We start from the raw sequence: 27,947 nt of genomic DNA on the forward strand, positions 1-27,947 counted from the left end.
GTGAGTTACAATAGGTAATACACTTCAATCAAGAACAAATGGACAAAAAATTAGAATTAAACACCATCTATGTTAACTGGGCAGTAAAATCAAAATGTTGTCATGCTTTTGACCAAAGTATAGTTTCATTGACCTGTAACTCATCAAAAAAGAAACACTGAATCTCTCCCCAGTAAACTTCAAAAGTGCCTGCTAAACACAAACTTGTCTTCTTGCAGAGTCCTTGTTAATGCTCGTTTTAGAGGTCAGCTGGTATAAGATTTGATGATTCTGTTGACAATGTGCAGTTTGATGAACTCACAAGTCAACTTGTCACTTTAGTCCCAATTAAAACATACATATCAGCAACAGTCAATACTTACATACAAATAAAAGGGTAAGTCCTTGAGTATGTCGTTTTGCAATATGGTTGTTTAAAATATATATATAAAGGTATACAAAATTTACAGGAACAAATTAAAAAGGAAGCAACTTCCATTTGATTAGGTCTCTCTGACTACACTAAACTGTATATCCTGAGAACTGATACACAAACCTTTTCAACTTCATGAAACCCCATCTGATAGAATATAATTTTGGAAAGAAGTTATGTACTCACCATAACATTCCATCTGTGTTGTCCATTTTCACTCTTCAACTGTTGGGTTTGGATCTGATCCTAGGATCTTACTTCGCCATTACTAAAGCTCGCTGTAAACAAAAAGCTCGCAAGCTTCTCACTTACCTATAGTGCATCAATCCCTAACATACCTCAGACCTTGTTTGCTGATTTTACCAGACGTGGTATCTATTAACATGCATATAAAAAAGATACTTAAAAATGTATGTGCCTATAGATGAAACTACCAGAAGCTCAATCAAAAAAGACAGTGGTGTCCTTATAATATCTCAATCATCCAGAAGTTTATAGAAACAAAGAATTGGGGTTGGTAGGCAGGAAGTTGAGTAAGAACAGATGGAATGTTATGGTGAGTACATAACTTCTTTATCTGATGTTGTCAACTTTCATTCTATCCTTAAATGTTGGGACAGAGTCCCCAGCTACCTAAAATCCCGAGTGGACTGTAAGGAAAGATATTCCTGAGCACAGTTGCACCAAAAGATGCCCTACCCCTCAAGGCCAGATCTAATTTGTAAGGCGTGACAAATTTATGCGGACTTGCCCAAGTTGCTGCTACACATATGTCGTCCATGGAAAACAAAAATACCGAAGTTGCCATGAATCTAGCTGCATGGGTTTTTACAGGTTTTAGTTAAGCTAAGACCTAATCTGTTATAGATGAAAGAAATACGGTCAGTCAGCCATTTGGCTACAGCTATTTTTGTGACTAGTTTACACAGTTTCAAACCTGCAAAGGAAACAAGCAATTGGTCTGTCTTTCTGATTTCTTTTATCATATGTAGATAAGAGTAATAGTCTGTGAACATCCAATAAATGTAACATATATTCACCTTTAGTTCAACAACTAATAGATCCAAAAGCAATGAAAACATCAAAGAGCCAAGCTGTAAAATAGCCAAATATTTATTCTCTTCTAGTGCCTCGGTGTAACCACCTTCTAGGAATACCAAGAAGGTGGTTACATCGAGGCACTAGGAGAATAAATATTTGGCTATTTTATAACTTGGCTGTTTGATTTTTTTCATCGCTTTTGGATCTATTAGTTGTTGAACTAATCAGAATTTTTGGAGTTGGTGGTGTTGTCGCAAATATATTCACCTTTGTTTGCAAATTTAGGAAAGAATACTGGTAACTTAATGGACTGATTAATACTGGATTTTGACACCACCCTGGGAAGAAAAGATGCATTGGTTCATAATGTAACTCTATCCTTATGAAAAAGGAAGTAAAACGGTTTTGAAGACAAGGCTTGAAGCTCTGAAAATCTTCTAGCTGAGGTAATGGCTACTAAAGGGACAGTTTTCCAAGTAAGAAGCTTAAGGTCACATTTAGCTGCTGGTTCAAAGGGGGGAATGTATTAATGCTTGCAGTACCAAGTTCAGATTCCATAGTAGAGTAGGGTCTTTAAACAGTGGTCTCAAAAGAAGAGTACCTCTCAAGAATGTTTTACAAAGTTTAGCAGAGGCGACTGAAGAACCCTCAAATCCAACTTGCCAATATACTGGCAGACAGATTCAGTGCCAACTTTACCCCTCCCCCCCCAAAGGACCAATCACAATACCAGAAGAATGCCAGGCACCCAGCATTAATGCAGCACAGATTAAAGCTGAATTGTCCAAGGCCAAGAATACAGCTTCCATGGGACCTGAAATATCCTTGGCTATGTTCTACATGAACTACAAAGTGAACTGGTAACACACCTGTGTGCCCTGTTCGATTACAGCCTCACCTCAGGCTTTGTCTTTACAGAATGACACACTGCTACAGTCATCCCTCTCCATAAAGGGGGAGCGACTACAGACCCTGGGAATTATAACCCCATTAACCTGACAAGTCTGATATGTAAGGCTATAGAGTGCATCATGGACCTAATTAACAAGGATATAGGGAATCTCCAAACTCTGGATCCCATGCAGTTTGGTTTTCAAGCCTGCTCAACCTGGTTGACCTCTTTGAGTCAGTCATCAGAGCTGTGGATGAGGGCAAGGCAGTTCATACAGCCTACCTTGATCTGACAAAGGCTTTTGATACCATTTCCCACTCAGGAATTATTGACAGACTCACCAAACTAGGCATCAACCCCTATATCACTAGGTGGGTTGCAAACTGACTCACAGATAGAGTCTGCTACTTTCACACTGTGGGTTCTAAGTCAGACTGCTGACCAGTCACGAGCGGTGTCCCACAGAGATCGGTCCTGGGTCCTCTCCTGTTTGGCAACTACTTCTTAGAAGTCCAGGCCAACACGGAAGGACTCTGGCTGACCATGTTCGCTGACGATTGCAAGCTGGGAGCCATTATTAACTCCCCAACTGATGTAGACATCGTACAGAAAGACCTCACTGAGACCAACGACTGGTGTCGAAACCATGGCCTTGAGCTTAATGCCAAAATATGCGTCATCATTCCCTTTGAGATAAACTCAGTCCCCACTAATTACCACACTGATAACAGCAACCTCTCCTTCGACCACCACATTGTCACTGTGGTCAGAAAGTCCCTCTATGTGGCACATCTCATTACCAAGGGTTTAGCATCCAGGAAGAAAGAGGTCATCTCTCTCTACTCTTCCCTCATTAGACCAATCATAGAGTATAATGCCCCATTTGGCATGTACCTTAATAAACACCTGCAACAGCTGGAAAGGCCACAAAAGTACCTCACAAAGAGGATCAAGGCCATAAACACATGCCTTGAGTGGACAAACTAAAAAAACTCCAGCATTTCTCTGTCTCATATCGTCTATTAAGAGGCGATCTTTGCTTGACTTACAAAGCAATGCCTGACCCGGCACTGTTAGAAATGTTACACCTAAAGAAATCCCAATCCCTCCACACCAAATGCTCCAGGGCCCTCAACCTCATTACCACAAACAGAACATGCTGGAGGGACAGGTTCCTCACCCAGAGACTGCCCATGCTCTGGAATAGACTTCCATATATGTCAAGCAGAGCACCTCACTGTCCCTCTTCAAGAGACATCTTGATGAGTGGATGGGACATAGAAAGTTCACCCCAGGGATCACTCCAGTGGCTCTACTTGATAGGTGCACTGGGAACTAATGATGGCATAATGCCAGGGTACTTCTATGGGCTAGGCTTATAAAGGCTTCAGGGCCAATGCCTAGTATAAACCTATGAACCTATGAACATGAAAATTAGATAGTGCTGCTAACTGAACCTTAATGGTAGAGGAGCTCACCCCTTCTTTAAAGAGAAAAACTAAAAATTCAAATATGTTATGTATTGGAGCTGAGAAAGGATCAATATGATTTTGTTGTGCCCAGTAAACAAATATTTTCCATTTACTCATACAGAGTTTTCATGTTGAACATTTATGGGAAGATAAGGGTATGGTGGACAGGAAACAGAGCATTGGTTGTCTGGCTATTAACGGAACTGAAGAAACCAGGCTGCAAGCTTGAGGTTTGAGATGTCTGGGTGAATCATGCCTGTCAGATGAGACAGGAGGCCTGGAATCTGATCCAGAATCTAAGGTTGGTAAAGTAGATGAGGACAAAGGAAGAAGAACCAAATCTGTTGAGGCCAGTAAAGTGCAATGAGGACGACTTTGCTCTTCAACATAGCAGCTTCCTGTATAAATTTTGGAATTAATGGAATCAGTGGGTTGGCACAAAGCAGACCGGGATGCCAATCATGAAGTTGAGCATCCCTCGAGGATTCCCCCTGTCGGGGAATTAGGGCAAAGTAGCTGCTGCATTTGTTGTTTAGGGGAGAAGCAAAAAGATCACAGTAAGGCTGGCCCCACTGACAAAAGATCATTTATTTCACTTTCTTGTTGACAGACCACTCATGAGGTAGAAGAATGGACCTGCTCAATTTGTCTGCTATCACACTGGATTTCTCCGGAATGTGCATTGCTATGAGAAAGTGGTTGGAAGAAATCACCCATTGCCACACTCTGAGAACTTCTTGTCACAAGGGGCATGATTTGGTCCCTCCTTGTTTGTTGATGTACCAAACTACTGACATATTGTCTGTTTGAATAGCAATTGTCCCTGTACGGAGAGCATTCTGGAGGGCCTGCAATGCTAAAAGCACTGCTCTCATCTCTAGGACATTTATATGTAATTTGGCCTCTTTGGGGATCAACAGCCTTGGACTGTTTTCCCCAGAAAATGCCCCCCCCACCCCACCCCAACTGGAAAGTGTCCATGGTCACTATGGCCTTGGGTTGTGGGAATGGATGGCCTTGTAGAACCTGACCTGATTGAATCTGCCACCTGAGATATCTCTTGCATGCCTGAGACATTCTTATTTGTGCTGACATGTGTTGGTAAAGAATCAACCACTGTGTTGCGAACACTCATTGAATAATTCTCATATAAAATCTGGGTACAGGCACTAAGGTTATTGCCACTGACACTGATCCTAGAGCTTGAAGGACCAAGTCAGCTGAAATTTTGGTATTGTAATTTATTTTTTTCTGCCCTGTAATCTGATAGTCTGTACTCTTGAGGGACAAAGAGAAGCTATCACTGACTGCATTGAAAACTGCTCCTATGAATTCCAAATTCTGAGCTGGTAGTAGGAGAGACCTGTAGTAATTTATGGTTATCCTCAGATGAGAGCAAATTTGGAATACCCGATTTCTTGCCCTTATTAACAGATGCCTGGTTGGGGCAGTAATGAGCCAGTCATCTAGATATGAAAACACCCACAATCTCTGCAGTCTCAAGTGAGCTGCTACCACTGCATTACATTTGGTAAACACCCTGAGGGCTGTGGTGAGGGCAAAGGGCAGAGCCTTGAACGGGAAGTGACTGGACCAAGCCGGAAACATAAACACCTTCTGGATTGTCTGTTCATCTTTATGTGATAGTACGCATCCTGAAGGTCTATTGAGCGCATCCAGTCATCCTTGTCCAGAAAAGGGACTATGGACTGAACCGTGAGCATCTGAAACCTTGCGTGTCAAACTGACTTGTTAGTTGCAGAGACCCAAAACTGGTCTCCAGTCCCCCATTTTCTTTGGTTCTATAAAGAATCGTAAGTTCTAGATTCTATCTGGTCTGCCGAGACCTCTTGAATGACCTTTTATAGCAGCTTTTGTATTTGTATTGCCGATTCTTTCCTCTGACTGGGTGAAACATCATGAATTTTTTGTAGAGTTGGGGTGGAAGGGAAAAGGGTATTATATAACTTCCAGAAATAATCCTCTGCACCCAAGTATCTTTTGTTATGCTTAGACAGGCTCTCTGGTGCAGGGATAGTCTATCCCCAATTTTCTCCAGAGGTGGACAATTAGGCCTCCTTTCAGGAGCACTGGGAGAGTCCGTCAGAGAAAGAATCCCTGGAATCCTGGTTTTGGGGGCCTCCTCTGCTGCGGGAGCATCGTCGTCCATTAGAGTTCCCCCCTCAGCCCCAGGGGAACTTTCTCCACATGTCCTGGAAAGGAACCAGGGACTTCCTGACCACCTCGTAGATTCCTAAAAAAGGATCTTTGATGGGTCGAAAAGCATACACCCACTGTAGACAGGGTCTTTCCATCCTTCTCACACCTGGATAATGTGTTCTTCACTTTGGAGACAAACAAGGAAGTGCCGTCACAAGGAGAATTAACAAACAAGGACGTGAAGAGCTCCACCAAATCACATAAGCACATCCAGGCATGCCTCCTAATGGATATGCCTGAACCTGCTGCCCTTGACATGCCTTTGACTGCATGCAAAATAAGCCACATGGATGAATTCGGGATTGATTGGAAGGTAGCCAGATGAGAAGCCACAGACAATTGAGCCTCAGCAGAAACAGTACCTGAAAGCGAAGTTGAACGTTCTTTGATCAAATCCCTTTACAACCTAGTAAAATAAGCCAAATAATTCAGTGACTGAAGAGCAAAGGTGGCTGAAGCATTGACATGCTTCCCAAACCTGTCCATCACCCTAGACTCCCTGTTAGGGAGATGAACAGAGGAACTGTTCAGCAAGTTCCTTCTTGGTGGTCACCACCATGACCATGGCATCCACGGGTACCCCTTTAGCCAAAAATGTCTTCCCTGCAGATGGAGTTAGAATCCTACCTGGTCTTTTGGGTATTGGTTCAGCTGCACCAGGCTCCTTCCACGCCCACTGAGAGACCATATCAATGAGCTCGTCAGTGGGTGGAGTAACCCAGGAAGTAGATGGGCCAGCTCCAAAGGCCTCCACAAATACTGACTTCTCAGGTGAAGAGTTGCTGGGGTCCAACCACCTGTCTGTTTCAGGATCTGAAGGATGTTTCTAAATCAGACATTTTCTGGAGGTGACTGTGGAGACCCTTCACCCTCATCAAAGTTTGTATCCTCAGTGACTGAATCTTGTGGAGAGTCCAAGTGCCTCCTGTTGCACTTCCTCTTCCTAGGGACTTCCTTAGTGGGATGTTCCGGGGAAGTGTCAGAAGCGACTATGGAACCCTGCTGGGTAGACTGGAGGTCTCCAGCTGGCCGTCTCTGTGGCATTGAATGTTGAGACTCCAAACACAGAGACATCTGGAAGCTGGATTGTAGATCCAAGGGGTTGGATCCATCAGTACTGTCAGAGCACAAAATACCCTCTTTACACCCTTGAAAGCAGATTGCCCCAGAGAAAAAGAAGACCCCGACACTGAGAACAGAGTCTTCTGGACTGCTGTCCTCTCCCACTCCAAAAGCAATCTCCCTGAGGAGGAAGTCGGAGCTGAGCTATCCAGTGCTGAGGCTACAAGGTGCAGAGAAGGCTCGGACATCTTTAGAGTCGATCCCAGCATCTTGGACCTGACAAGGCAGCTTTGGTGCCAACAGTCCTTTGGATCCGAAGATGTTGGAGCCAGGGCACTCAGAGTTAGCTTCAGATCAGAGGATAAGGCCATCTTCAGATTCAGGCCTGATGGACCTGGGAGACTTGGAACTTGGGATTCCGAAATAACCAAAGGAATCAGAGCAGGAGTCTGCGGTGGTGGAGTGGTTGATGGACAGGCCTCCTTGACATGAAATGTTAGGAGCCAGTAACACACCCATCTGTATCTGCTCCAAGAGAAACTTCATCATCGGATCCACATCATCTTCAAACTCCTGGAGTGAGACCTGGCCTGAAAAGGTGACTCTGTATGGCACCTTTCCACACAGGAGGAAGGCAACCTGGAAGGTACAGGATCAATCGATGGAGAATATTGGGTCCTTGGCAAGATGATAGGATCTGGAGCAGTTGGATCTTTTAGTTATGTACTTACCATAACGATAGATGTATGTGATCCATCTCGCCTACATTCATTACTGACGGGCTCGGAGCTGAGAATCGGCTCCGACTCGGCCGTTATAACTAGCACAAAGTCTCTCATTGGCTGGGCTAACCCTGTATCCCAGGATGCACCACGCCCAAACCCCCAGATCTTGTTTGCCCCAATAATATCTTCCCACATACACCACACCACAAGGATATATATGTACGAGGAGAGAAAAAATAATATCCTCAGAGGGATCAGAATACAAGTTTCCTCCAAGTCCAACAGGTAGGGGGAAGGAGGGCGGGTACGTAAGAATGTAGGCGAGATGGATCACACACATCTATCGTTATGGTAAGTACATAACTAAAAGATGTAATGTGAGCCTATCTCGCCTACATTCATTACTGACGGGACAGCGTCCCCTAGCACCTAAATCCTGGGAGGCTCACTGGAAAACACTCCTGAGCACTGTGGAACCAAAGGAAGCCCGACCTCTAGAGGCCACATCCAGTTTGTAATGAGAAATAAAGGTATGTGGAGAAGTCCAAGTAGCAGCTGCACATATCTCATCTATGGATAGTCTAGCATGAAAAGCCACTGAAGTTGACACAGCCCTGGTAGAATGCGCCTTAACTGGAAAGGGAAGATGCTTACCCGCTAATGCATAAATAAATGAGATGCAGTCCCTAATCCACTTAGCTATGGTGCCCTTAGTTACAGATCTGCCAATTCTATTGTCCGAAAAGGACACAAACAACTGATCTGATTTCCTCTCCTGTTGTGTCCTATTTAAATAAAACCACAGTTGTCTATGCACATCCAACTGGTGAAATTCATATTCCGCTTTGTTGGAAAACAGTGGAAAAAAGACCGGAAGCTCAATAGACTGGTGGAGACAAAGGGAAGAAGAGACCTTAGGGAGAAAGGAAGGATTAAGTCTCAGACATACTCTGTCCTTATGAAAAATCAAATAAGGAGGTTTAACAGAAAGGGCTTGAAGCTCCGATACCCTTCTGGCTAAAGTTATGGCTACAAAAAAGGCAGTCTTCAATGACAAAAATTGCAATTCGCAAGAGGCTGCCGGCCCAAGGGGAGAAGACGTTAAAGCTCTGAGCACCACATTTAAATCCCATGGCAAAACGGGTTGCGAAACCGGAGGGCGAAGCAACCAGGCTCCTTTCAGAAAGGCTTTACAAAGCTTATGACCCATGGGGGAAGGCTCACATGCAACATGATAATTAGAAATTGCTGCCAACTGAACCTTTATAGTGGAGGCAGCCGAACCCTGTCTAAATAGTGTTGCTAAGAAATAACACCGCCGACACAGGGGCTGTAAGGGGATCAAGATCACGTTGCTGAGCCCAAATTGCAAATCTCTTCCATTTACTAGAGTATATTTTCCTAGTTGAACACTTGTGGGAGGAAGACAGAATATGTACTACTTTCGGGGTAAGGATATGCTGTCTGACTAAGGTCGGAAGTGGAGAAGCCAGGCAGTGAGCTTGAGAGTTCGTAGGGATGGATGGAGCTGTCCTGAATGATGAGTCAATAGGTCTGGAGCTGGGTCCAGAATCCAAGGACTATCCACAGCATACTTCTGAAGGAAGGGGAACCAAACTTGGCAGGGCCAGAGTGGTGCAAACAAAATCATCTTGCTTCCCAAGCAGGTAGCCTTCTGAATCGCTCTTGGCAGAAGAAGGACCGGCGGGAAGGCGTAGAGCAGACCGGAGGGCCAATTGTGGACTAGAGCATCCCTAGGTGACTCCCCCTGTGGGGGGATCAGAGTGAAAAAACTGCTGCACTTCGCACTGAGGGGGCTGGCAAAGAGGTCGCAGCAGGGAAGGCCCCACCTGGAGAAGATATGAGCAGCCACTCGATCATTGAGGGACCACTCGTGAGGCATCAGAATAGATCTGCTCAGCCCATCTGCTATCACATTGGACTTCCCCGGAATGTGCGTTGCCACTAGAAAGCGCTGGGAAGCGAGCGCCCAATTCCACACTCTCATGGCCTCCCTGCAAAGGGGGCAGGACTTGGTTCCTCCCTGCTTGTTCAGATACCAGACAACCGACATATTGTCAGAAAGAATCGCAATAGTTCCCCTGGGAAGAGAGCTGTGAAGTGCCTGCAATGCTAGAAGCACCGCTCTCATCTCCAGAACTTTGATATGCAAGTGAACCTCGTGGTCTTGCCACATACCTTGAACCATCTCGCCCAGATAATGCCCCCCCACCCTATCTGGGAGGCATCCGTGGTTACTGTGGCAATAGGGGACGGGGGGCTCAAGGATCTCCCTCGATTCAGGTTGGACGAGAGAAACCACCAATGCAGATCCTGCTGGCATCTCTCCGTGATGAGAATCGGATGGGACAAGGGACGTTCCTGATATGACCACTGGGCTGAAAGGAGCCACTGAAGTATTCGCATGTGTAACCTGGCTAGCGGAACTAGAAGAATGGTAGCCGCCATTGATCCCAACAATTGAAGAACCATCCTGGCTTGGGCCTTTTCCCGGGGTAGTAAAGCCAGAACTTGGGCCTGTAACACTTTTATTCTCTCTGCCGGTAGGAAAGCTCACATTTCTACAGAGTCTAGCTCTGCGCCAATAAAGGCAACAAGCTGTGATGGCAGCAATACAGATTTTGCCCAGTTGAATGAAATCCCTAGTAGATGGCCCAATTCGACAGTAGCTCTCGTGGCTTGAACAAGTAGATGCCTGGTGGGGGCGGTGAGGAGCCAGTCATCTAGATAAGGAAACACCTGGAATCCTAGACGTCTCAGGTGAGCTGTCACCACTGCCAGACACTTGGTGAACACCCTGGGGGCTGTGGTGAGACCAAAGGGCAGGGCCCGGAATTGAAAATGACTGGCTCCCAGCCGGAAGCATAAATGATTCCTGGAAGCCTGGTTTATCTTGATGTGATAATAAGCATCCTTGAGATCGATGGAGCACATCCATACTCCTTTTTCCAGCAAGGGGAAAATGGATTGCAACGTGACCATTCGGAACTTGGACTTCTTTACAAAGCAGTTTAAACAGCTGAGATCCAGAATGGGTCTCAAGTCCCCTGGCACCAAAATAATCTTGAGTAAGTTCCTAATCCAATCTGGTCTGCAGGCACTGGTTGGATGACTCCTTTTTCTAGCAGCTTTGAGACCTTTATTGCTGCCTGATCCGCTGACTGGGTGGAACGTCCAGAAATTTCCTTGATGGCGGGGGGGGGGGGGTGGATAAAGGGAATGGTGTAACCTCCGGTGATGATACGAAGCACCCATCGATCCTGAGTGATAGACTCCAAGGCCTGAAGATGCTCCGAAAAATGACCCCCGACTGGCTCCGGAGATGCAGTCGGGTAATCCCTCAGGGATGTTTGTAGGAGGAACCACGAAAGGACTCGTGGTCTCCTGTATTGCGGGGGCCTCCACCGCCTCTAGCGCGATGCCTTCCATTAAAATTCCCCCCTCCTCTGCCCCTGGAGGGGGGGTCACTTTGATGGGCAGGGGAACACTTTTGAGACTTTCTGAACCACATTTTCCCTCCCCATCTGAGCCTTGGGATAAGGTCTAGTGGGAAGCGAAACACGGGCTCCAACGGCAGACAAAGTCTTACCCTCCGTCTCGCATCTAGTGAGGGTGTCTTTCACTTTGGGTCCAAAAAGGGAGGACCCGTCGAATGGGGCGTCCGTGAAAGAAGACTTGAGAGCCTCCACAAAATGACACAAGCGCATCCAAGCTTGCCTCCTAAGCGCTACGCCCAAACTCGCTGCTCTACCCGCCCCCTCGGCTGCATAAGATATGAGCCTCATGGACGAGTTGACGATGGAAGAAAGGGTAGACAGCTGGGCATTAACAGACTGGGTCAACGCCTCAGGCAAGTTACCTGACAGGATATCTTCTAACTCCTTTATGAGATCCCTTTGGAGCCGTGTAAAATGACAAGTAATTCAGCGACCGCAAGTTAAAGGTCGCTGAAGACAGGGTACGCTTCCCATACCTATCCATACTCCTAGACTCCTTATTAGGGGGATGGATGGAAGTAGAAACCTCTGCCACGTCCTGCTGAGTGGCAGACGCCACCACCATAGCATCCACAGGTACCCCCTTGGTCAAAAATTCTTTTCCAGGAGGCGCAGATAAGAACTTATTGGGGCGGCTAGGAACTGGCTCCACAAATCAGGGTGTTCCCACACCCTTCGACAAATAAGATCCAATAATTCACTGAAGGGTGAAGACATCCAGGAGGCAGAAGGCTGGGCTCTGAAGGCCTTGAGGAAGACAGACTCCTCCTCAGAAGGGTTTTTGGATGGCCAGTCACCCCGCTGTCTCAAGATCTCCAGGATATCGGAGAACGAGACATCAGAGGACGACTTCGGGGACCCTTCTGCATCATCGAGGTCGGTGTCCGAGGTGACAGACTCATCTGGGGAGTCTACGTGCTTCCTCTTACACAACTTCTTCCTGGGAGGCTCCTCAGGCATGGACACTGAAGGACCCTCAGAAAGCAGGGGACCACACATGGAGGTATCCTCAGGCCTAGGAGCCCCACTGTCCAGAGATAGGGGGGCACCAGAAGCTTTAGTCGCAGGGTCTGGGGATGGAGTTGCCGATTCAGGTGAAGTCACTATGGACTTGGCCAGCGTGCTCCTCATAGCCTCGAAGGCAGGTCCACCAGAATCGGACGAAAAACCCACCTCTGAGACCATGACCGGAGTCAGGGTACCCCTTAGCCAAAGCACCAAGGGGGAGACTCTGAGCCGAAACCTGAAGCCCCAATGTATCCCCCTCGGGTTCGACTGAGGACACCCGAGTACCGAAACCTGTAGAAGGGATAGAAAAGGTTGGAGCCGAGGTCGGACCCGAAAGACTAGCAGGAGGTTTCGGAGCCGACCCAAGGACTTCACTCGATTCGGCTGACTCCGGCTCTGACGACATCGAGGTTGTTGGAGGAGGAAGAAACGGAACAGATATCGTGGCTGGCTCCGGAGCCGACTGGGGTGGAGCCAAAAATAATTTAGTTAACATTGGCGACTGGAGGAGCCTCTGGACCACCCTATCCACATCCAAATCCAACAGCCTGGAGGACTTGGAGACAGAAGGGGGTCGAGAAACCTTCTCTGTTGGAACAGAGACAAGACTGGTGGAACGGCTCTGAGTCGGTGCCAAAGGAATCAGAGCCAAAGCAGGCTCGAGAACCACCACAACCTCCTTCGGTGCCGACGACCATGGAGTCGAAGAAGCTGACCCCGAAACCGACAAGACTTCCTGTGGCTCCGAGACCAGTTGAGCCGAGGAAGGAGACATAGCCTTAGACAGTACATCCTGCGGCTCTGAGACCAGTGGAGCCGAGGAAGGAGATATAGCTTTTGACCTTTTCTCCGGAGGCTCCGATGAACTAGCCGGAGCCGGAGACTTCTTTTTAGTCTTAGACCTGGATTTCTCTGAGGGGGGAGAAGACGCTAAAGTTTCCTCAAAGGAGGGTTTAATCAAACCCTTATGGATAAGCTTATTTTTTCTCTCCTGTAAAACCCTGGAAGAGAAGGCATGACAAACACTGCAGGATTCCTGCAAGTGTATGGCACCGAGACAATAAACACAGATGGCGTGGCCATCAAAGACATTTTATACGCACATTTGGCGCATTTTTTAAAGCCAGATGGTTTATGTTCTTTTTGTTCCTTGCCAGACAAAGAAACACGACCGCACACTCAGCAACACAAGGAGCGAGGGAGGGTGGAAAGGGCTCTAACTTAAACGCCCGAACACTAAAGACACAAGATAGGGCAAAGGCCAGCTAACTTAAGCAGGCCTAGCCCACCAAACAGAAGGATTACCACTCAAAAAAAAAACCGCAATCAATCACAAAAGAGAAACAGACAACGTAGCTATTAAAATAGCTTTTTGGAAGTAATAACTCGAGCAAACAGCTAATAAGTCAAAAAAAGAGAGGGTACTTAGCCGCAGCCAAGTCGAGACCATGTCATTACACTAGAAGCGGCAAACGAGATCTGGGAGTTTGGGCGTGGTGCATCCTGGGATACAGGGTTAGCCCAGCCAATGAGAGACTTTGTGCTAGTTATAACGGCCGAGTCGGAGGCGATTCTCGGCTCCGAGCTCGTCAGTAATGAATGTAGGCGAGATAGGATCACATTACATCCAACATTTGGATCAGAGGATGTAGATTTCGACTACTTAAACTTAAGCTGAGGGGATTGAGCCCCTGTAATAGCTTCTCTGAAAGATAAAGGTAACAAACCTTTCCATATTAATTTGTTCTTTCTGGCCAATAAAGTATATAGATTAAAACTGTGGCAGACAGAACAGTCTTCTTGTAGGTGCCGCAGACCTAAATAGTAAACTCAAAGATTGTGGGTGTCTAAAATAGTCAACTTGTGTCCACACTTAAGGGCCCTTCTCAGCCATTCTTACAAACAAAAAAGAGAAATGTAAACAGGAACGTTTTTTTTTCTTTAAATAGGAAACAATGGGAGGGAAGAGTTATTACCAACAATGGTAATCAAGAATTTACTAATGTGTAAAGGATACCAACAATGGTATTTAAGTACAAGGGTAAAGGATTAATACAAAAGGCAGAATATAGAGTTTTGATAGAGAAATTTTAACTTATCTGAAAAATTAGTGATGAAGCTCAAGAGCTATGGCTGACCACGTACTTTTGTGAAATGTGGCAAACAAGGTCTGAGGTATGTTAGGGGCTGGTGCATTATGAGTAAGGGAGAAGCTTGCGAGATTTTTGGTTACCATGAGCTTTAGTAACAGCCAAGTTGGTCCGAGGATCAGATCCAAGCCCAACAATTGAGGACAGAATGAAAATTGACATCAGATCCCCAGGTTCTCAAATAAGCAGGTATTAAGTACCTTCAAAACTAGAATCACTACATTTCTGTACCTCCTGCAGTTCAAGGTATACAAAACAAATACATTTAGTCACTTTCATAGTTTAAGGACTGATGTGCTTTTTCCCATAATCATTCAGTTCCTCTGCATGCCTCCTACTTGTCAGCTGTTTTCAGTTTTCTATGTATACTACACAGTAGAACAGACTTCAATCTAAAACAGACCTCAGCAACAACATAAACAAAGATATTAGAATATTTGCTTCCCTGGAAGATATATATCTGGGGATACAGGATAATACGTTTTTAGCATTGCTAGAGACAAAGATATGAGCTGAAAGTTTATAATCCAACAAAATTCTTAGGCTCCCTTCCATCCTGGCCAAATTTAGATGCATGTCAGCATAACATTAACACTTAATTGATGAGTCTAGGTGTCTAATTTAATTACACCTATATAAAAAGAAAAATCACTTTTTTTCTTTTATTGACAAGTAAAACTGTCACTTGTACACTGAAATAGTAGAGTTGTCTAAGAACTTAACATAAAATGTTCTGATTACTGTTGCAGTATTCCCAATTACTGGGGGTTATTTATGCAGATAACCTGAATGTCCAGCCAAGGTACCAAAGCCGAAACCTTCTATAGAGCTGTACGTCCAACATATGAACTAAGCCCATGGCCATAAGTGTATATAAGGGGACAAATGAGAGTAAAACCTCAGACTATCTCCAAGCCAGGGGCCTGTGGACACCTAAGTTAACTAGAGTACTTATTCAGCTAGGAATGGAGAAGGCAGAAAATAGCTCCCCATTGGTCCATGAAAACAGTAACAAAGATATAAAGGGGGTGGTAGGGTGGGAAGGAATACTACAACAGTGATCAGTAGGACATATACTGGTATGGTAAGTTTTTAAACTGTACTATTTCCATCTTTAGACAAATGTTGCAATATTCCAAACTACTGGTTGACTCCCAAAGCTTAAGTAGTGTAAAGGGTGACTGGATGAGACACAGAAAAGTTGTCAAGCAGTCTGGAGAGGCCTGATCTGGCCAAGGAGGCTCTGGATTTAGAACAAGCATCTTTCCTCTAGTCTTTAGCAAAATGATGCAACAAAGACCAAGTAACTGCTTCTAAGATAGCTCTTAAGTCAACCCCTTCTTAAAGGCTCCAGATAAAAGTACTGCTCTGGAAAAACGTAACTTCACTGATGAATGTAAAGATTTGCTAAGGTGAATGTAACAAAGAAATCCAGTTAGCATAAGAAAGTAGGAAGACTGTCTGATTGAGGGATAGCTCATTTACAACTTCAGACACACACTGTCTTTATGAAGAATAAGGAATAGAGTGGATGCTATCAGGGCCTGGAGTTCACAGACTTATCTAGCTAAGGTAAGGGCTACTAGTAGTACGGTTTTCCAAGTACAGAATTTGAGAGAAACATTGATGCTGCTGTCTGAAAAGTGGAAGAGTGAGTTTTTCTAGATCAAACCTGAGGTACCAAGAAGGTGGAATGGCTCTCATATGTGATTTTAAATGGAGTACAACTTTCAGAAACTCGTTTTCCTTTAGTCTAGACAAAGAGGAGGGTCAAGGGGTAAGCAAGCAGAAATGCCTGAGAGGTGTGCCTTGACTGAGGGTATGCCAGGCCAGCTTTTAAAAGCTCACACAAATAAGACAGGACAATGACAGCACCCATTTCTACAAGGTCATGTTTATGAGCACACTATCAAAATGAAAATATTTTAAATTTAACTATTCAAGATTTCCAGGTGGTAAGTTTCCTTGCCTCCTGGAGAATCTGTAGCACATCCTCAGAAAATTGTTGCCCAAAAAGGATAGGAATCTTATCATCCATAGTGCTGGGTGGAAAGATTACAAGCTGGGGTGTAGAAATGAGCTCCTCCTGTTAATTCAGGAAGTCCACTGTGTGACTTAACTTGTGGTGATAACCCCTGGCAAGGTGGTAGAGAAGGGGGAAACAGTGCCACCTTGACCAAAAGTGACGCACCAGTAAGGGCTTTGTTTTTTTCTCTAGATCTTTAGTAAGACATTTAGGAGAAGTGAAAGCAGAGGGAAGCATAAAGGAACCTTCCCTTCCAATGAAAGGACAGGGCATCCATTCTCCATGCTTGAGGACAAGCAGTTCTGGTGCTAAAGAAAGGAAGTTGTTTGGTGTTGGTGGAGGCAAATAAGTCTATCTGCTGGATACCTCATTTGTGGACTATGCCCAAGACGTCCTCTCTATTAGCATTCAATCGTGAGGGTCTTCTCTTGATCTGCTTAGAAAATCTGCCAGGATATTGTCCTGTGAAGGAATGCAAACTGCTTGGAGGGAAAGGTCTACTTTTGTGGCCTAGTCCCATGCCATAAGAGCTAGACTGCATACCTGATGTACCACATGATTGTAGATTTGTCTACGAAACATCTGAGTGGTCCTGGAGCTCAGAACTAGGAAAAGATCAGTAGGGCCTGAATTACTGCTCATATCTCCTTCAGGCTGAAGTGCCCTGCCCTTAGATTCAGTAGACATTGGCCTAGAACTTTCAGAGAGCTTGTGCATGCCCCCGCATGCAATGTCTAAAGCATTCGTGTGCAACTCCTGTTGCAGTGTCTGCTCTTTGAATGATAAGCCTGGTTTGAGATTGACCTGTGACATCTACCATTGGATGTGTTTCTTTAAGCAGGGTAGAAGAGGAATAAGAGTGTCCAGAGGATGGGAATGCTGACACCAGATGAATTTCAGGTACCACTGAATCTTTCACATATGGAAAGGGGACCATGTGGATGGTAGCAGCCATAAATCCCAGGGTCCTGAGCATTTCTCTTGCAGTGCAAGTCTGAAGAGGGAGGAGAGATTGAGAATAACTTCAGAGACTCTACACCTTGTTTGGAGGCAGAAAAGCCTGTAGTTTGTTTAGTCTACAGCCAAGAAGACTATGTCTTGGGTTGGTGCCAAAGTTGATCATGAATGCCAACTTTGGAGTAGGGACAAGAGATTGTGATGATGTAAAAGGGTCTCAGATCATCTAAGTAAAGGAACATTTGAATAAGGCAAAGCACAGCAATGAACCCTGGCAAAGTAGAAATTCCTTAAGGCAAAGCAGAGAAATGAAAGTGTGACGAGCAAGCCAAAAACCTTACAAATTTCCTGAAAGTAGCCACTCTGGTGGCACTGAGAGATAAAACCCTGACAGTAGCCCAGCCAACCCAGGTTTGTTTAATGGCTGAGGCAACTGACGAAGCAGCAGGGAATGGATAAGCATGCCCATCCTGGGTGAGAAGGTGTTTGTTGATACAGTCTCTAAGGAAGGTGTGGTCCTAAGAGGGGAGTTGCCCTCAGATGTGAACAATGACTGTGGTGGGTGAGGCAACGGAAGTGGGTAGGTCATTTAGCCCCCCAAGATGAGAGCACAGATGAGCTGAGCTCCAAGGACACCTTCATGGCCCCAGCAAAAACACAGTAAGTAGAAGGGGGTTGGAGAGTAGATGGTAGACCCAGCATGAATACTGGGTATTGGGTACTGGCGGCCAGGCTGTTAATAATGAGGTCCATAGGGACCAAAAAAAAATTTTTCTTGAAGGTAGGGTGGATCAGAATGTGGTGGCAGGCATCCTTTTAATCCAAGGACACCTGAAAGGCTTGCAAAAGTATGAAGGACAGAAGGGTTTTCAGAGACAGCATCTTGAATGAGGGAATCTTGAGAAAAGTGTTGAGAATGGACAGATCCAGTATAGCTCTCCATTCTCCTCCTTTTCTTGGAAGAAAAGTCTTGAATAGAACCATTTTCTCATGCCCTGTTGTGGCGCAGGTTCTACTGTGCCTTGGTCAAGCAAATCCTGAATGATGGGAAATAGTAACTTTATCTGACCATGAGGTGGAGAAGGAATGCCCATGAATGGAGGAACTTCCTTCCATGTCATTCTGTAACAATGCTGAATAATGTGGTAATGAGTTGCCAAATTCCATGGAAGAGGTGAGTCTTTTAGACAGGAAATGTGAAGGACTGGGGGGGTGTGGAGTGGAAGACAGTCAGGTTGACTTGTCTGGGCAGGGAGGACTCACAGATTTAGAGTCCCTGTCTCGTGTGTCTTGTTATTTTTTCTTAGGCATTTTATTGGCCTTATTAGGGGGCCTGGACTTCCTGTAGACCAAGGATGTGGGCCTCGCAGGGTAGTTTCCCTGGTATCTGGGAACCGAAGTAAAAAAATCTGTCTGCAATCTTTCATTATCCAACTCTTTTCTTGCAAGGTTGGAAACAACTAGCTGCATAAGGGTCAAATAAAACATCCTTATCCAAAGAAGAATCTGGTAGTTTGGCTTTAATGTCCTCATGAAGGGTGTAGCAATGCATGCCTTCTAATAAAAGAACCTGTAGCAGCTGTTCTGGAGAAAGCTGCTACTGCATCATAGCTGCATTTGATGCTATGTCTAGTCTCCTATGAGGCTTAAGCCACCATAGATATGACCTGTTTACTGCCTGTTCCTTCCATAGAAGTCAAAGTTTTATTTAAGTTCCCAAAAATAAACAGCAAACATTGAGTAATTTAGGTTGGATAGTTCAGAGCTCTGAAAGTGTATATCTTTGTTCCCAATCTATCCATTGTTCCACCGTCTTTCTCAGAGAGCAGGTCATTAGCAGCAGGTAGTAGTTTAGAAGGCTAGTCTGTAGCCAAATAAATCACTGATGGGTCTGCCAAGAGATTCTTGTACAGAAACTTAAAATCTTGACAGTTTATAAAATCTCTCAGGCCTTTTAGGGGCTGGTGACTGAGAGTCAAGAGCAGTGGAAGTAGATGCAAAGGCATAAGGAAAGGCCTCCAGGACAGGAGGGACAAGAGCAACAGCAGGGGTGTCTACTTCTAAAGGATTATAATATCTTGTGTTGCACATCAAAAATCTGTTTTGATTCCCATTAAAAATGTTTCAACATATTAGAAATGGGTGTCCCAAATGAAGCTTCCTCAGAGGATTCAGAGGAAAGGGAATTTTCAACATCAGAGGCCACTTGACTTACAGAATGGATCCGAGATTAGGTTCAAGGAGTGCTCTTCAAAATCTGAGTCTGCCACATCATCCTCAAAAGATGATTTCAAATGTCTCTTTTGGTGTGTAGCATTAGAAGGAGCATTTGATGCAGAAGATGGTGACTTGTATGGCCTTAAACAGGCCCTGGGAAAAATCCATCCACTCTTTTCCTTGGACATCTGAGGAGAGGAAACATTTTTGGTTTTCTGATTTTTCTTTTTAGGTGTGAAGTAAGGAGGTTTCAACCCCTGATGTACCTTGATAAGGGACGTTGGTATATCCTTTCAGACTAAAATTTGCGTGATACCTTGAGATCCCTCGGAGATTATTATATGGGGTTCTCCTTTTTACCAGTGACAGTATCAATCATTTTGGGCATGTGAACGTCAGATGTAATAGTGGGCATTTGACAAGGTGTTGGGCATACAGCAGGTTCCAATACATCATCGGGTACATCAGAGTCCAACTGAACTGGCAAAAAAATCAGGCCTAGACCTCTTGAATTTCTTCTTTGGGACAGGCTAGGTGTCAAGGGTGGAAGAGTCTGCCATCCTGGCTTGGGTGAGGTGCTTAAGGTGCTGGGTTTCCATGTAAATGTACAAGGAAGTCATGTCCATAATGTTTTTGGTAAGAAGGACTGGAAAATCATATAATTCTTATAACTGTGCTCTGCACCTAAACAGAAGAAGCACTGGGAGTGGAGATCTTTGTAAAGAAGCTGCCTACCACAATCACACCTTCCCATCCTAGATAACATTTATTAGAGTAAGAAACACCAACACTACTTAAAAAAAAAAAAGGGCAAGGTTCCCCAATGGGGCACTTATTTGAACCAGCAAAGGCCATCAACACCAATGACTATGCACAGAACAGACCACAAGTGCAAGACTTGCATTCAGACTAGCAGTGAGAGTCTGGAGTTTTGCCCTTATACATCTACTTAAGTACCCTTATGCTTGTGAGCTTACGTTAAGCATCAAACATTTGGCTCTATGAAGATTTTGGCTTTGGTACCCTGGCTGGATGACCAGGTTATCTGGTGAGATAACCTCCCAACAGTTTGGAATACTTTAACAGTGATCTAAGAAAGGGCATCCTTAGTTACTAAAAATGTAACAGAGGAATCTAATCTGACACTATCTGTAGCTTTTACACATAACACATTAAACGACAGAATATTAAACGTAAATATGTTACTTATTTTGTTAACTGGGTTATCCATAATATTTGAGATTTCTTTACCGTGGAGGTCTCTGAGAAAATCTTCAACAGCATAGAGCTATTCTATGATACACAGGATAAGAACACACAAGGTTTTAGCTAATGCAATTTTTTTTATGACAGAGAAGATTTATAAAATACTGTACATCAGAGACAAACTGCAAATTTGCCATTCAGATGACCTAACATGCAAGATAAAGTTAATGCAGTAGAAGGTACAGTCTTCAAGTAAAGCCTTTGTCACACACATGGAGATGGTCACATCATGAGACAACAGTTCCCTTCTAAATACTGTTTTAGAAGTAACACTTCTAATATCTGGATGGAGATTATTAATTTTTTTTTCTTTGAAGTTGAGGAGAGTGCTTTGAAGTTGAGGAGAGTGCCCCTTCAGTGGTTACAACTCCTGTTTTGGGAAGGAGTGAACAACAAGAATTTTTTTGATTAATACATTAAGTTTCAGTACCACTGTGGGTAAAGTTAGACAGGTGAGCAGAACTAGTGTTCATAACAGAAGCTACTGGAGAAGATGATTGTTTTGTCTTTATTAGCATTTAATAACAGGTAAGAGTCTTTTAACAACTCTGATTTGGAGAGTTCTTCCTGGAGTGCAGTTTAACAGTAGATAGTTATCCGTCTGGCTGACCTACTGCACTGTGGTAAAGTTAGGGCATTGTGAGGCATGAAACCTACTAACAAGAGAAAAGGACAGGGCATGAATAGGCCACTTTTGTCTGCAGTGTATTCAGTGAAAAATAATGAATTCCACTTTCTCTGTATTTATGATGTGAGGCAGTTGATAACCCGGATGAAGGTGCTGTGACTTACTCCAACTGTGGTGAGCATACTTGTAGGGGGTATATGAAAAATGGTCATAATGCCTTGGAGAAGTCAAGAAATATCTTTATTTCAACCATCTTTCATCGACTTAAAAGATGGAATGTACTGTTCAGTGAAATTTTTTTTTAAAACTTTGTTGGGAATTAGTAAGGATTAAATTAGTAAGGATTATTGTCATTGTACTTTGACAACTGTATTTGAACTACAATTTCTAGAATCTTAGAGAAGGTGATGAGTTTGACAAAAGGTCTGAATTTGATGGGGTCAACTGTGCAGCCCCTATATGCAAATGTATCTCATGTGCAACATACAGCAATCGATTCACAAAGATGTGTAACTAAAGAAGCCATTTAGTGGTGCAGGAGAATGACTGCACAAACCTTAATGCAAAGTTTTTTTTTTAAGATGCAGCAGTTCATAGGTTCATACTAGGCTATCTGCCCTAGGGCATTTATAAGCCTAGCCAGAATATGTTTGGCTTTCACCACCCATTTTAAATTAATTTTGCTATGCCCTTTTTCGAGGTTAGTATACTGTGCCTCTGTCTAACAGTGACACAGAAGTGATACCCGGGGTAAACCTATGATCTCCCATCCACTCATCAAGATTCTTCTTGAAGAGAGTCAATGAGGGACTCTGCCTAACCTGGACTGGGATTTTATTCCAGAGTGAAGAGAGCCTCTGGGTTATGAATCTGTCCCTCCAGCATGTCGTATTTATTTCAGTGCTGAGGTGCAGCATGTCCCTTAATTCCGGGTTGGACATGGCCTTATACGTCAGGCACAGGTCACCTCTGAGCAGGCGGTATGCCACTGAGTAGAGCTGGAGTTTCTTTAACCAGGCAGCATATGGCATCTGTTTGAGCCCTTTGATCCTCTTGGTGAGGTACTTTTGGGGTCTTTCCAGTTGCTGCAGGTGTTTAGTAAGGTACATCCCAAAAGGGGCATTGTACTCGATTATGGGCCTGATGAGGGATGAGTAAAGAGGCACGATGACCCCCCCTAATCTAGATGTGAATCCCTTCATGATTAGGTGGGCTATATAAAATGTTTTTCTAACCACTTTGGCCACGTGGTTGTCAAATGAGAGATTGCTATCAACTTGGGTCCCCAGGTCCCTAATTACTTATTCTGTACTTAATGGATTACCACCTATGTGGTAATTTATGGGCACTTTGTTTTTGCCAAAGGGGATGACTATACACTTTTGGCGTTTAGCTTGAGGCCATGGCTCTGGCACCAGTTGTCTGTTTCTATGAGGCCCTTTTGGAGGATGCTTGTGTCGGCTGGAGAGTCGATTATGGCGCCCAGTTTGCAGTCATCTGCGAACTTGGTCAGCCACAGTCCTTCCGTGTTGGCCTGTACCTCCGAGAAATATATACCAAACAAGAGAGGTCCCAGGACTGAGCCTTGTGGGACGCCACTTGTAACTGGTTTGGAGTCTGACATGTCTCCAGCAATTCTAACCATGTGGGTTCTGTCCTTGAGCCAGTTTGCAACCCATCTAGTGACATAGGGGTTTATATTTAAGCTGGTGAGCATATCTATAATGCCCGAGTGGGGTATTGTATCGAAGGCTTTTGCAAGGTCCAGATAGGCTGTGTGGACCACCTTCCCTTCGTCAGTGGCCTTGGTGACTGTTTCAAAGAAGTCAACCAGGTTTAACAGGTAGGATCTGCCCTTAACAAAGCCAAACTGGGTAGGATCCAGTGTCTGTAGGTCCCCAATATCTTTATTTATGAGGTCCATGATGATCCTTTCCATAGCTTTGCAGACCAAGCTAGTCAGGCTTATGGGGCGATAGTTTCCAGGGTCCGTTGAGGCACCACCTTTGTGGAGAGGGACCACTGTTGCTGTACGCCACTCTTTGGGTACATATCCTGTAGTAAGGCTGAGATTGAACAGTAGTTTTATGTTTGGGTTTAGCTCTTCTTGGAGTTCATGTAGGACGCAGCCTGGGACACCGTCTGGTCCCATTGATGCTGTGTTTTTTTGCTTTGGAGAGGGCGGCTCCCACCTGAGCATCTGAGATGTCAGGGGGGCAGCACTCTGCTGGGATAGATATTTGCCCTTTTGGTGGAGAGGGGGGGGGGAGTTTGTGCTGAACCTGTCAGCTAGGATGTTGGCAATGTCTGTGGGATCAGTGTATTTTCTGTCATTTTGGACTAATTCTGAGCATATCTGGGAATTCCCACCCAGGTTCCTAACATAACTAAAGAAAGCCTTGTGATTATCCTTAGTGTCCTGTGCAATTTTTCTCTCGAAGCTGGCCTTTGACGATTTTATGAGTGCCCTTAGTTTTTTGCTAATACTGATCAGAGATGCCTTCCCTTTTTGGGATTTTGCTCTATCATGTAGTAGCTTCCTCCTTCTATTGTAAAGTTTGTTTATGGCTGGGGTCCACCAGACAGGTAGTCTGCCTTTGGAGGATTGGGTCTTGGTTTTATTTGGGATTGCATGATCCATGCATTCCTGAAGGTGTTCAAAGAATGCATTTATAAAGGATTCTGCGGTCTGGGCCGTATTTTCCACAGGCCTGATGGCTTTGAAGGATTCCACCTCTGTTTTGAGGAGTGTGAAATTTGCTTCAGAGAAGTTTCTCACTGTGGTTTTCTGGGCAGGGGGTGGGGTTGGGATGTGAATATCCAGTGAGATCAGTTTATCGTCTGATCTTACCAGTGAGGGATACACTTCTGGTCTGGAGCATAGAGTCCCCCATGTTGGTGATGATCAGGTCCAGTATGTTTTCCCCTCTTGTGGGAGTGGTAACAAGTTGTTCCATAGCATTTGAGTTTATGAATTCTAGGAACCTTTGGGCAAGGGTGTTGGAGCTAGAGTAATGCTCCCAATCTATGTTTGGGTAGTTGAAGTCGCCCAATATAATGGTGTTCGGAGAGACCTTCATATTTTCCAGTGTTCTCAGGAAGGCCGAGTGGGGTTCCTGGGTTTGGGAGGGTGGTATGTAGCAGGCTATAAACTGGAAGGCAGTTTTACCCACTGTTAGTTGCACATGGATAGTCTCTGATGCTTCGTGCTTTGCCACCAACCTGGAGGTGTGGGTATCTTTGATGAATATCGATACTCCCCCTCCTTTTGTGGTTTGGTCCAAGTTTTGGGGCCGAAAAGCATGGTATGAGGTATAACCTGGTAGTGCTGGGGTGCTCTCGGGAGTCCTGAACCAGGTTTCTGTTACTGCACAGATATCGATGTTCTCCATGCTAAGGAGAGTTTCGAGTGCGTGCATCTTGAGGTTTAGACTTCTAGGGTTGAGTAGCATTACTCTTAGTTTCTTATCCCTTGTGATACCTATGGAAGTGGGTTTGTCTTTTGAGCCTTGCCTAAAAAAGGCACTATGGGGGTAGCAAGAGCCCTAGCAAAGCATCGTGGCTTGTCATGCATATCATCCCAAGCTGACAGGCATTGGATCCCCTTTGAATGACACCAATACTTAAGCCAATTGTTGAAATTGATCATCTTGTCTTCATATTGTGGCATCATTCTTGGTGAGGGTAAGATGCTACTCAAGGTCAGGGTCATACCAGCTTGGGCTACATGCTCAGAGAGCTCCTCCATGTCTCTTTTCATGTAGTCCAGGGAGGTACGTCTCAGGTCATTCACACCAGCATGGACAATGACAGAGTCATATTTGTACTTGCCTTGGAGTTACAACGCAGACTTAGTATAATACACAAACCAAATGCAGCAATAGTAAAATCATGGCAAAGAAATGGGGATGAAACAGCAGTCTGTATTTTAACAAAGATATATTAATAAAGCAAGTTAAGTGTGCAAGGCACAATGGAAACCAAGAAAGTTAAGTAGGCTAATCCAACATTACGTAGTTAAAGGAAAACTCCACCAGTAACTCAAATGTGTTTTTCCTTTCATTTATCTATATTTTCTGAGCTACTTTAATGCATTAAAATAATCCTAGGTGCTTTAAACTCGCTGTCAAAAACAGGAAGGGCTTTTCATTTCAACTCCATTTTCAGATGCGTTGGGTAAATAAGCACTACTCATACCGTCAAGCTGGATTAACTGGAGCCCCTCTCTTTGGGTATTTTATTTTCCATGGATGAAGGAGAAGACAAGGACTTGTGATGCATTCAACATCAGGAATGGAATACCCACAATGAGACTGACAGAGACTGGATCTCCACGTCAAAGCCCATTGACAAGTGACTGACACCAAAAGCAGGCCTATGATGGTTGGCTTGTGGGTTAGAGGGATGGAACTCTGACTACAGCTCAGCTCACCACGGGTCTGTTAGTGGCCCTGGCACTAGAGGAGACAGCTGAGGAGGGATAAAAGTGAAAAGGTATTGCCTGCTTGTCTCACAGTAGAGAGGATAGGTTGCAAGGTATGTCAGTGGGTACATGTCCTATTAATTAATCTGTGGTGGAAATAGGGAACTCGGCAGGAGTTGTCCAGTCAGTTTGATAGGATGGGACTGCCTGAGGGCTTCACCATTCATGGAAGAGATGATTGTCCCACACTGTACCCACTGCACAGTGGACAGAGGGGATGAGATTGTGGTGACCAGCCAGATGATTAGCAGGTGTGAATGAATTAATTAAAAACTGAAGAAGATCCATGAGTGACAGCTGACTCTGGAGCCAATGACAACTTACTCTCCATTGCAGCACCTACCTTCAATCTCAGAAGATGACACAGGATATTTCAGAAATGAATTACTCATTGCATTCTCATCTAAGACCTCACGGGCACTGAAAACAAAGTTCCCTGACTGGATTACCCAATGAATTCTCATCCAAGACCCAAGGAAGAATGACCATGTGGTTCCTTACACAATTTGTAGTTTCCAACTGTGCCTCAATAAAGGTATTATTATGAGCTGGGCTCAGGAAAGACTTTCACCATTTTAAAGTTATTCTAGGCCCTACAAACATGGCAAGGTTCATGCAAGGATGCTACAAAGCAGTCCCTCAATGGGCTGTCAGCAGCTAATTGTCCAAGTAAGGGATCATATGGAGATCCTTCTCCTGCACTGCCTATGCCATCCAGGCTAGCACCCTGGTTAGCATTCTATGCAAAAAATCTATTTATATTGAAACTGCTGCCTGCTGACAGTTAGCTAAAGAACATCTTGAGCAGATCTCAGACAATGATTTGCTAGAAGGTGTTCATCATGCCTACTAACACCAAGCCTCCTGCACTAACAGTAATAAACCCTCCCGAGCAGTCACCATCCAGAACTTCAAAACGGGATGTTCATGCTGAAGTCACTAGGGTCTAGTACACGGAAGCCCCATGATGAAATTAAAAGAAGAAGGAATATAATCCCCTGGTCTCTTTCTAAAGAAGAGAGTCTCTACAGCCCCTGAGAAAAGTACAGTTTGGGTCTGTTTCAAGAGCCGAGCAGAAACCAATTAATTCACAGGGACAGTTCATACACACACACACACACCTGAAGGTTGAAAGATATGGCAATCCATAAGCCATACTGAGACCCTCCCACTAGTGCTTGGAGTGTTGACAAACTCTTGAGAACCCTTCTGTAAAAGTGAGCTGATGGTCCTGGAGAGTAGTCAAGACTACTGCTGCTGTTCTGGTAAAATCACTATGAGGGAATTCGAATTGTGCGATGCTTGGAAGACGAGTTCCCTGTGGAGCGATCTGCATGAATGTCCTTCGTTTACAAGGCATCTCCTTCCTAGTGAAGACAGCCAGAATTGGGACAATGTGGACATAGCATAAGAGACCAGGGAGACATTATTATGATCCTCTGCAGTATCTTTTTCTTCCTAGGAGGTCCTTAGACAGATCCTTTCCCATGTAGGGGCATCAAGAATAGCCTACCTAAGCTCAGCCATAAAGAAGAGCAGTCATGACCACAACCCTCGACACACACACACACACACACACAAAGCCATAGCTTGTTATACAGCTATAGCACCAGCACAATCAAATCACACAGGGCCACATGGAAGCCCACTGATGCAGCTCTGATAAGGGTATTTGACAATTTTCCTTTGACTCCAGAATCAGTGATGGAGTCCAGCTCCTCCCATATTTGATCCTCTATGAAGGACTGGAACCTGGACAGAGGAGACTAGAACCTGGACAGAGGAGACAAGTAGCTGAGGGATCTAAGTCCCGACATGGCAGAGAACAACATCCTCTTGTGCTGTGTCCACTCAGATCCCTTATCTGGTA

General features: G+C 44.7%; 1 protein-coding gene across 1 annotated transcript in view; it reads right to left on the reverse strand.

The window, feature by feature from the left end:
* Positions 1-27,947, reverse strand: part of PRDX5 (peroxiredoxin 5) — a 255,911-nt gene that overhangs the window by 33,137 nt on the left and 194,827 nt on the right. The gene's annotated exons all lie outside the window — the stretch shown is intronic.

This window comes from Protopterus annectens, chromosome 6.part1 (genome assembly GCF_019279795.1).
Source record: "Protopterus annectens isolate FY-2018-M chromosome 6.part1, PAN1.0, whole genome shotgun sequence".
Lineage (NCBI taxonomy): Eukaryota > Metazoa > Chordata > Ceratodontiformes > Protopteridae > Protopterus > Protopterus annectens.